The following is an 11,800-nucleotide window of genomic DNA, read 5'->3' as shown; positions in this document are numbered from 1 at the left end:
AAGCACGTGCCACCCACAACCCCCCCTCCCCATATGGGCAACTGGTCTCCTACCCCTGCACGCGCTAGGAGCCCTATTATTAGGTGTACCGGGCAGTCCCTTCCCGCGTGACCTCTGGTTAATCTCGAGGCGCCACTCTCCATAATAAATATATATATATATATTGTATGTGTGTATATATGTGTATATATATATATATATATATATACACACACACACACACACACACACACACACACACTTATCTTCTGCCGAGTGCTCCCCGATGGGGGGGGGGGGGGGGGTAAAGATGTTGCAGAAGTGGTCCATAACATAAAATGGCAGTTACATTATACTGAGAACCTAAGAAGCTGCCATATTGCTTAACCCCTGTATAGAAACTGCTTCACAGCTGTGTGTTGTAGGCCCCTCTGTCATTGGGGTGGAGGCATGTACAGAGAGACTCATTTGACATGACACTCACTTGACATGACGGGGCATATGATTCAAGGCAAAAGTGGCGCAATTCTGGGAAGACAAGTCTCCCACTGAAATCAATAAGATTTTTTTTTATTTGCTACATATTTCCCGTATGAAATATATATATATTCCATAAATTTCACATGCATGTGTTTTTTAAATGCAGTGCTGGTTTTCTGTACCAGGGACCTAATGGGATTTTAAATGTTAATGCTGTTTCTGTTTGTAGTGAACTAGTTGTTTATTGTGCTATTGCTTTGCTGCAAAGTGTATTGTATTTTGGCTTGTGAGTATAGTAAATTATCAATTGTGGCCTATTGACACGTGTGACCCATCTAAAGCTGAGACTGCTCTACATGGAGGTATAGGAGGCGTTGCAGCTGTCACAGAACCCATAAGTACCTTGCAATGTGTTGACATCTCATCCTTTCTAAAGTGCTACTGGATTGCAGTGACTTTTCATTCCATGGTAGGCACTCATTTCTATCTGACCCCCATATAGTTAACTAAAGGTTCATTTTTGTTTCTGCAAGCCTGTTTCTCTTTGGATCAGAAACCCCAACATGCATTGGGTCTTAACAGCTGTGCACTCTGGTAGTGATGGAAAACTTGGGAATGCTATAATGCATATAATGCAAGGATAATAGCATTTGCCAGTTAAAAAAAAAAAACCCAGATGGATGGGGAATTCCAGAGATAGAGGCGCTTCTAGTGAGATGCTAATGCGTAATTCACACATATGAAAGGACTAATTATGATTAATCTGTTTAGAGAACTGCCATCACCTCCTCCCCCAAATAAGTCAGAACTTATTCTTACTCCTACCCTTTGCCCCACCAGATAATACTTCTAGCTGTCACTGCCTTACGGGGGCTTTCGCGATGATATGTTGAATTTTAAAATGTTCTGCCCAGCTAAACCGTTATTTCTGAGACCAGGGACCTTGGTGAGTACCATAAGGCTGATATATTTGTCATAGTATCTATGCATTTAAACAAACAAAAATAATGCTTTAGTTTAATTGGATAATTCAGATTTTAAATAAGTGCGTATGCCAGAGTCTTTGAGGGTCGGGCTAAGGAATGAGTGAGATGCAGATGCAAGTATACAAAGGAGGCTAAAACCCCAAGTCGTCTTGCTTCCCTTACACCTGTGACTGGACTCCACGGGGGACGGATTCCAGGAGGTGTTTGGTTTCAGCCTTCTGTCTGACATTTTCATTCCTATGCAGTTGCAAACTACATTGGGGCCTAAATATTGGATGTCTCCTGTGTTTGTTTGTTTTGTCCTTTTTATTTATTTATTTTTCTCGCCATTATAAAATCTCAACTTATTTGAGGTTAATCTTGTGCTTTTTGTAAATTGTGCAGATCTATATAGCAGGCTGCCACTAGCAGGCAATTTATAGTAGAATTTTAAGTGAAATATGTAAGTAATTTTTGTAGGTTAAAAAAAAAAAAAAAAAAAAACCTGGGCAATTGCTTTTGAAGTAGCTCCATGCAGCACATGTTGAGGAACTGCAGTGGTACTGATTATGTGCAAAATGTTTCACACACCGGGCACCAAATAATCTGAAAGTATACAGTCTCACTCAATGGTCCGAAAAATATAGTCTACAACAGATTTTAGTATGTTGCAATGCTTGTGTAATGTTAGTGGCACTTTTGATCTATGCGACCTCCTAATCGGTCTGACTATTTTAAATCCACATTTAAAAAAAAAAAAACCTGATATGCCTCTCCTTTCTCCTCCCACCCCAATCAAACAGAAGGCGTATTAATAGTAAGACAGTATTTCTACTCGTGTGGTGTAATTACATTATTTGCTCTGTTTTAATTTCTTAAGGTAACAAATATTTGCCTTGTAATTTTGGCTACTTTATTATTCTTAGTGGTATTTAAATTCTGTATTTGAAGCCCTCTGATTAGCTGAGGTTGCCTGCCATTAACTACAGCATCTCCTTGCAAAGGTCATTGATTGCATCAGCAGCTCCCATTTACTTGTGTGGTGTCATACCCTGGAATTGTGGGACACAGTCTATCCAAGTGCACTCCCAGTCAGGGAGCTTGCACAAACTCTAGCTACACATGCTCACTGGTTATTCTCTGCCTCCATTCTATTCTCTCTAATAATTGAGGACACTTTCGTTGAACTTTATCACTCACTGGTAATTTTCTAGTCTGACTGGAACTTGCTTTGCCGGTGCAGATTTAGGCCTCGTTCAGGGTGCCAGAGGCAGGAGTTGGAGGGCGGGCGTTCGCGAGGGCGATGTGTGTTCATCCTCCCCAGCAGACTTTTTCAGGAGTTGAGGGGGCGGGGCTACAGACCTGAGGTTAGGGATCGAAGTTGTAGTCTTGAAATCATTCTCAAGAATGATTTCATTGGCTGCCGAGGTCCCAGTGACGCTGCTGCAGCTTCAAAAAATGACTTGGGTTGTTTATTGAAACTGTAGCCAGCGTCAACTCCGTACTTCGGAGACAGGGCAGCTGCTACCCTGACAACCAATATTCAATTTGAATACGTTGTGTCGGACGGCCGCACGCACGTCAGCACGCCCTCCCTCCGAAGCCAGCACCCTGAACGAGGCCTAAGTGGTTAAGTTAGATGCAGGACCTGCTCCTTTGCCTAAAGCAAGGCTTGCATAACACTCTTCACTTTTTAACTTTAATTGCTTATACCAGACAAGACCTAGCAATGATACCTTTGTTGGGATCTGGTAAGGCGTCTATTTAGATGTGGTCAAAGTCCTGACATTGAGGTATTTTGTTAGGTAGGGGAAACTCTGCCAAAAAAGCTTTAATCTTAGAGAATCAGTTTTCTTAAACATCCATTGACACAAAAAAAGCTTAAAATCCTTAATTTTATGATCTTCAATCTAGAGTTGTACAGTTGCATAGTAGATGAGGTTGAAAAAAGACATGTCCATTAAATTCAAGCTATGCTAAATTTAGAGAACAGATATGTATGTATCCTATATTTCTATTTACAGTCGCGAAAAAAAGTTTGTGAACCCCAATAATTATTGAAAGATTCCATACTTTCCCCATGATTCTTGAATCAAAACCAGTCTTTTTTTAAATATCCAATGGGGTTTATATTCAATGTCTTTTAAATCAAACTGTTGTATAAATTCATACAAAAATTCATGAACTTATACAAACAATGAGTAATTGAGGCAGGGTATCTGCAAAAGTAAGTGGAAACCCTGGTTTTATCAGCTAAATTTAAAGGGATAATTGGAGTCAGGTGTTTAAATAATTAGGTAGACTTTCAGGTGTGAGTTTGCGAGGGCCCCACCCTATATAGAGATCAGAAACTTTGTGAGTTAGGTCTTCGCCGTACAGGTGTATGGAAACACATCATGCCATGATCAAAAGAAATCTGAGTACCTCAGAAAAGCAGTTATCGATGCTCATCAGTCTAGAAAAGGTTACAAAATCTTTTCTAAAGATTTGGGGCTCCACCAATCCACCATCGGACAGATCAAATGTCATAAATTCAATACCACCGTTGCTACCCAGAAGCGGTTCTCTTACCAAAGTCTCTCGAAGAACAACCTGGCAAATCATCCAGGAAGTGCCAAAAAAGCCCAGAGTAATATCCAAGGATCTGCAGGCCACTCTCACTTTGACTAATGTGAGTGTTCCGAACTCAACTATCAGAAAAAAACTGAACAAGAATGGTGTTAATGGAAGAATAGCCAGGAGGATACCACTGCTCTCTAAAAAGTTCGCCAAAGAGCCCATAGATGATCCACAACTTGTGGAACAATGTTGTCTGGATAGACAAGTCAAAGGTAGAACCTTTTTGACCTCCAATGAGAAACGTTATGTCTGACAAAAACCAAACACTCTGTTTGAACAGAAGAACCTCATCCCAACCGTCAAGCATGGCGGTGGGAGTGTGATGGTCTGGGCTGCTTTGCTACCTCAGAACCTGGGAGGCTTGTAATCATTGACACAATCATTATGCATTGTATCAGAAGATTCTAGAGGAGAATATCAGGCCGTCTGTCCGTGAGTATAAGGGATCTGTCTGAACATTCAGAATGAATGCTGTCAGGAAATTATATCTGGTCCGACACCACCATGGTCATCTTGCTTCCTGGCAAATCCTGCCCTTACTCCCCTGGCAGGAAATCGGCCTCTCTTTGGTTGTCATTGTCAGCAGTTGCATCTGGCCTTTTAAAGGAAGGCAGTTGCTACTAGTCTTTGCTCATGCAAAGTACTGGTTACCTTGTCCTGTCTGAGCTCAACTTTTGCCTGCCGCCTGCCTCGACCCCGGAACGTACCTGATTACCCTTGCATCCCAGGCCAAGGTCGGAGTATTACTCCCTACATCTGCCCTGCGTGTCCATATACTGTTTGCTGTCAGCAACGTTACCGTGAGCAGCAGCTGAAAATAATTTGGGTCATGCATGGCAATGATCCTAAACATACAAGCAGATCTACAAAGTAATGACTGCAGCAGAAATACTGTGGTTTTAGAATGGCCTGGTCAAAGTCCGGACCTAAACCCCATCGAAATGTTGTGGTATGACCTACAGCGAGCTGTCCATGCAAGGAAGCCATCAAATGTCACTGAGTTGAAGTTATGTGAGGAAGAATGGGCCAAAATTCCTCAACCAATGTGAGAGACTGACCAGCAGTTACAGGATACGCTTGGTTGACATCATTGCTGCTCAAGACTGTGCCACCAGTTGCTGAAGCTAAAGGTTCACATACTTTCTCACACATGGATGTTGAATTATTTGTGGCTAATTTGTTGAAAAAGTATCATGGTTTTTGTCATTTTTCTGATCAGGTTATCTTTATCTATTTGGCCTTAGATTAAGATCTAATAACCTTTTTGGGTTTGGAATATGTGAAAATCTTAAAGATTCACAAACTTTTTCGTGCCACTGTACAGGATTTTTCTATTTAAATTATTTTGATCCAGAGGCAGGCAAACAAAACTCCAGTGAAATATCATCCAATGATCTCATACGAGGAAAAAATACATTCCTTCCTGATTCAGAATATTGGCAATCAGATGACTCCCTGGATCAACATCCTTCCCATGTTTACTTATTTGGTATATTCCTGTATACCTTTCCTTTCTAATTGAAGTCCTGTCACGTTATTGGTCAGACATCCCGCAATTCATCTCTTTTTGCTTAAAGTGAAGGTGGATTTCTCAAAGTACACAACGAGCTTGTACTGGGTTTCATACTGTTCTGTTACCGCTCATCCACTGTGTGGGGAAAAGGGGACAGAGGGGTTGTCTATTTTTAAAGACATATTGATGGGTGGCCTTTCAAACCAGTGGATAAGTAATCTGGCAAATCAGCCATTTACTATATAGTCCTATTCTCAAATTGTGGACTTAAAAGGACAGAGTACCAGTGTCACACAACTTGAAAACAAAGCATGTGTAAAAGGGAGAAGGCTACTGCAAAATCTCTGCTCATTTGGAACGGACAAACAACAATATTTCACTTTGTGGAAATAGTAATTTGTGAATTTAAACAGCTCATTTCAATGTGGTGGATTTTCACAGAGACAGATTTGGCAAATATTTATGGCTTTGTTTAATTTTTAAAAACATCTATTTTTGGTGTTTCCCTCCTACCCATTGTGTCTTTTGCAGCATATTTGCGTTACAAGCTTGTAGAAGTTAATCACTGTAGTTGGATCATGTGCTGGACGCTGTATTGTATAGGAACTTGGTGTGTTTCAGTGTGACCTTTGCTTTACCGTAAATAAAATAAGCACTTCAAATAACTAAATGGTTTAATGGACTTTAGTCCTTAACACTTGACTTCAGGCTATCATATCTGAAGGTCACATATGATTACCATTATATGGCATAACCGTACGTTTCTGAAGGTTTGATGGTTTAGGAAGATCATATTTATTCTTTAAACTATTATTGCCTTTAAAGCAGTAGATGTCATTGTCCTGAACTTTCTATGAAATGAGCAAGGACAGTTACTTGGCACATACTCACATGTAAAGAACTGATGTGGTGACATGTTTTTTATGTGATAACCTTTTGGCTCACGAATGGTATTCTGGGAATGGAGTATGGTTTATAAAAGCAAGAAGTAGTAGTAAGACATAAAAATCCAGTTTGACCCTAGTAATTTCTAAATCATGGTCTTCCTAAAAATGAATGTTAATTTTTTTTTTTTTTTTTTTTTTTAAATTGTCAATTCTATTAAAATGTAAAAGTGAATCGGTTGAACTCAAGACGTGAGGGTTAATGGAACTAGTGATTTCCAAAGTAGATTAAGATGGCACATTTATGTCTGGTTGAGTTGGAGTTCTAGAGTAAATGAGGTTGAAAAGACATATGTCCAAGTTCAATCTATGCTAAATTTAGATGGCAGATACTGTATCCTATATTTGTACTTACAGTATATTGATCCAGAGGAAGGCAAACAAAAACCCCCAGTGATGTATCATCCAATGATATTTCATAAGGAGGGGGGGAGAAATTCCTTCCTGACTCCAAATAATGGCCATCTGATTACTCCCTGGATCAGCATCCTTCCCATGTTTACTTATTTCCTATATCCCTGTATAACTTTCCCATCTAAAAAGATGTCCAATATTTTTTTTAAGATATTTAATTTTTCTGCCATCAGTCTCCATGTGTAATGAATTCCACATTTTTTTAAATGCTCTTACTGTAAAGAACCCTTTCCTTTTAGTTGCTTGTGAGCTCTCCTTTTCTCAACCTTGAGGTATGACCCTGTGTCGTTTTGTACTGCCCTTGGGATGAATAGTTCTTTTGAAAGCTCGTATTGTCCCCAAATATATTTGTATATAGTTCAGGGGCGGTGGACAATGGCGGGAGGTGGCAGGAGAGCAGGGCAGCAGAGGAGGAAGACTGCGACGAGGAGAAGAGAACTGCGGACCATGTGAGCAGCACAGGAGAACGGCCGGGGAGGCGTGTGCCCCAGTGTTCCGACCTGGAAGTCTTTCCTGACTTCCGGTGTCTGCCACTGCTACAGCTCCTCTTCGACTGTCCTGTGCCGCCCGGCCCCACTCACATGGTCCTCCGTCCTCTTGCCACCCGTTGTCTTGCTGCTCTGCTTCTGCAGTTCTACGTCCTTCTGCTGCTACCTGCCGTTGCCCTCTGCTGCCCTGCTTCACCAAAGCCAGGGGAGGGTGAGAAGGGGGGGTCGAGGGAATGGTCAATATTATTTTTTAAAAATGAAGTTCTGGAGGGTGGACTGGGGCTGAAGGTTCAACTAGGGTACCCTTGCACCGGCCTTGGTTTTTCATATCCTCTCTGACGCCTCTTTTCTAATGTAAACATATCTAGTTTAGCTAGCCTGTCCTCCATAAGTCAGATTTTCCATCCCCTTTATTAATTTGGTGGCTCTTCTCTTTTTCTGGTTCCATAATGTCTTTATGGAGTGGTGCCCAAAACTGTACACTATGTTCAAGGTGTGTTTTTTACTAATGCTTTATAGCGGCACAATTATGTTTACTTCCCTTGCATCAATTCCCCATTAATGCACGATAAGATCTTATTTGCCTTTGCAGCTACTGCACTTGTGCACGGTCTAGGACGTTTGACCACGACCAAATGACCACCTGCGCTCTGCCACCAGAACTACTCGCTGCCATCTTTAAATGCCCTCAAATCTCCCAGCGTTCCCGTCGCTCTGACTGCATTTGTGAACGCATCCGTACGTGCACACCCACAGGACACTCGACGCGGCCACCAGCAGCCAGGACATACGTTTTTATTTCTCACGGGCGCGCTCACAAATGCAGTCGGAGTAGTGCCACACGAAGTGCCCTTTGGCTGGGGAGATCCGAGAATATTTAAAGATGGCGGAAGGGGGCGAGGTGACCAGCTGTTGGTAGTCCTGTCGGCAGAGCATTGGTGGCAATTTGGTTGCGCCAAACGTCCCATTCCGCGTTGGGCAATATTGCTAAGCCTGCTGTCTACAAGCACTTGTACAAAGTATGGAACGGTGCAAAGTACAGAATTATGGTTGATTTTTAAGGATGCAAGAATGATTTCGACATAGCACTATATAAATGATAGCATAGTGGAACAGACAATATTGAAACATTAATGCGCTGTCCCATTTTTCTGTTTACTTGTAAATGAGTTGCAGGCTTTTAATGTTGTAAGATGTTACGATGAACATTTAGTGATTAAAATGTCTGCAGTCAAATTAAACAGTCACCGCAACACAGGAGTTAAAAATATGATGTAAGCTTGTTTCGCTCTCCTGTGTCAGTGGGTTGAGCACATTTTCCTGACCTACTTTTGAACATACCACCCCAAGAGATTTCACAGTTGAAGATGATTTAAATATCAACCACTCTTCTAGGCTGGCCCATAATCTTTACTGCCAGATGTTGCCAACCAGTGTGTAAATTATGTACCATTGATCTTGCCCATATCATTTGTATTTTCTTTTGACATTCATTTCAGGTGAGGAGAAATCTAAATAAAATGAAATTACATTGAACCATCTTTTTTTCCAGACAACTTGGATAATTTTACTCCTCGCACTAAATAGCTGAGTGGCAATTGATTTTTGTGTGTGTGTGTGTGTACATATTATATATACAAAAGCGTGAGAAGCCAATAGAATAATATTGTTTTTGTATTTTGAAGAATCAGAGTAAGTGTCACTTGTGCCAATAAATTCATACAGGCATGTTTAAAAAAAAAAAAAAAAAATAGTGTACCAGAGAATCCGCAGTCACTCACCCGAAGGCTTGCTAGTCATAGCTTTTATTCCCTTCGCAACGCTGCAGTCGATGCTGGTCACACCGGCACTGGTCGTCGAACACACTGCTCTCAAAAGATCTTACGTCGGACTATGCAGAGCCCACACAGTTAAAATACCTCTGTAATCACCAAAAACCTTGCGCGCTTCGTGGCTGTACCACTTCCGTGGGTTATGGTTTGTGAACACCTCTTCACTTTATGTAGTGTTCGAACCAATCACATGACTTAATCATGCAATTTATATCTCAATATTTACACAATTGCCAAGGTATTTACAATTCCATTGCTAAATACATAGATCTTGATTCAATAGGTCTGTCAAATAAAATTTCCTACATGACTGCATAAACATTAAATGCAACTGATTCTAAAAATTTGGAGGACACTGGAAAATAGGAGTAACCTCCTCACTTAAGGTAGCATTGCAATACTTTACAGTTAAACAAATTAAAATGATATATACAATTGTTTTGTTAGACAGGAAAAGCCAGAAGGAAGAGGTAAGTCTTACACCGAGCCCGAAACAGTGGTAATGTCGATATACAACTGAGCTTTGGCTTCAGCTAGTTCCAGACCTCTGAAGCTGCACACGAGAAGGCCTACCCAGTGAGGGTGCAGGACTTTTGGCACGGAGAGGCGTACCCCCCTGAGGACCGGAGATCATAACCAGTGCCAATCCGCTTCGAGAGACTGAACCGAACCTGGAAGATAGTGCAAGATGGGAGTGATATGCTCATAGTGAGCAAGACATCTGTGCAACAGAGCTGCAGCGTTCTGCACAAGCTGTAGCCTCTGCATCAAGCAAAGGGAAACGTCCTTAAAATTCCCTCAATTGTTTTTTGATTAATATTAATATTTTATAAGGATGGAACAACACTATCTTATCAAACCTGTATAGTAAACCCAATGTCTTGTATAATATATTAAGATCCCATATGATCTAATTTACTACACCCCTAGTGATATTCATCTATAGGAGGCGTTTATACATATAGAGTACAAGGTGGATCAAAAAGAAGATCCAAAAGATTCTTCCACTAGTTGCACTCTGTTTGTTTGTCATATATTGTCTGGACAATGGTCCATGCATATTCTCAATATATGTAATGGCTTACTATTATTGCTCGATCAGGAACCCAGTTAAAATAAAATAATAAAACTTTTACATTAAAAAATATTAAGTGACTCTGTGCCTTTATTTACAGTGTATATTATTTAAAATCCCTACAGGAGTTGGGTAGAATATATGCTCCAAATACCAAGTTTATAACTTATAAACACATTTGTTAGTGTGTCTATGGTGAGGTAGCTTATATCTACTGTGACATCTCAAAATACATATAGCCATCTTAAATCTACTCAATCCTGATAGTGGGGATACAAAACAAATATCAAACCCAAATATATGTACATCAATCAGGATTCATGTAAAAATTGAATCTAACGTATTGCTTTTAAATGTAAAAATATTTTTTTATATGTATTGAAATACTAAAAAATAAAAAATAAATAAAAAGCCAAGATAATCTACATAAAGACCTCCAGAAACACATCGGGTAAATGAAAAAACCGTTGCTAATCTGGTATGCATGGAACTAAATCCAAATCTTCAATAAGACCTACAGGGAGGGTGCATTGTCTAATTTGAAGATCCAGTAGGTCTTCTCTTCCTTCCAGTGTAACCTGTTCAACATCCTTAAAGGTAATCCCATAGGGGTTTGACACTTTTTTTTTTTTTATATGTCGACACTATATAAAGAGAGAACCCTTTTTAATATTTGTGACATGTTCTTGCACACGCTGTTATCCCAACACATTTCTTACTACGGGCACTCCAAGAGAGATACCACATATGTGGTTGTGCAGTTAATAAAGATGTATTTATTTATTTTGTAAAATGTGGATCAGTCTTCTAAAATTATTTTGTGGTCCTTAGCTTGATTTCATGTGGCTATATTTGTTTTGTTTTTGTGATAGTTTTGTCCTTACGGTCTACCTGAGCATGTGTTTTTAATACGAACTATGGTAATGTATAAATCATTTTGATTTAGGCTGAACATAAGAGGTAACGGTTTAAGTACTGTAAAATGTAAGTTGCTGATCTGAGTGGAGAGAGCTACTGTCATATACCGTTTCTGCCCAGGGGTAGGTGTAATGATGGGGTTTTTAGGGTTACCTGCGGCAACCAAATATGCTGGCAGTGAAACGGCCGTAACTAATTGTCCTAAACACTCACCAATCACCAGTTTATTTTGTTTGGGCTGGTTTTCCCACTGCCAGCCAAGAACAATTGGAATATGAGGAAGAGCAGGAAGCAATAAATGTCAGCCCCTATCAACCGTGAACAAAATCTATTGTAAAACGAGTCAAGACAAATCGTAATTGTAAAATCAAATAAAGTCTTCCTGACTTCAGTTGTCTTTGATTTAAAAAATTTTTTAAAACAAAACTCTATCCATTTTGATGAATTCATGCTTTCCGCAACTGCATCAGGAGAGTCCTGATCAGTGGTTGCAAATATCCTTTTTCGGCTTTACTGGTTTATATTGCCATAAATGGCAAACGGATTAATCCCTCTGGAACTTATTCTTTTTAT

At 40.1% G+C, this 11,800-nt stretch overlaps 1 protein-coding gene across 5 annotated transcripts in view; it reads left to right on the top strand.

The window, feature by feature from the left end:
• ATL2 (atlastin GTPase 2) overlaps window positions 1–11,800 on the top strand; it is a 55,523-nt gene that overhangs the window by 358 nt on the left and 43,365 nt on the right. Inside the window, exon 2 of one of the 5 annotated variants that reach the window (XM_075596335.1) lies at window positions 1,300–1,405. The exons of the other annotated variants lie outside the window; for them this stretch is intronic. The gene's annotated coding sequence lies outside the window, so the exon portion shown is untranslated. The remainder of the gene's footprint in view (window positions 1–1,299; window positions 1,406–11,800) is intronic. 5 annotated transcript variants of the gene reach the window in all.

This window comes from Ascaphus truei, chromosome 4, assembly GCF_040206685.1.
Source record: "Ascaphus truei isolate aAscTru1 chromosome 4, aAscTru1.hap1, whole genome shotgun sequence".
In the NCBI taxonomy this organism is placed as follows: domain Eukaryota; kingdom Metazoa; phylum Chordata; class Amphibia; order Anura; family Ascaphidae; genus Ascaphus; species Ascaphus truei.
Note: the sequence above shows the minus strand (reverse complement) of the source record. Positions and strands in the feature narration are given on the sequence as shown.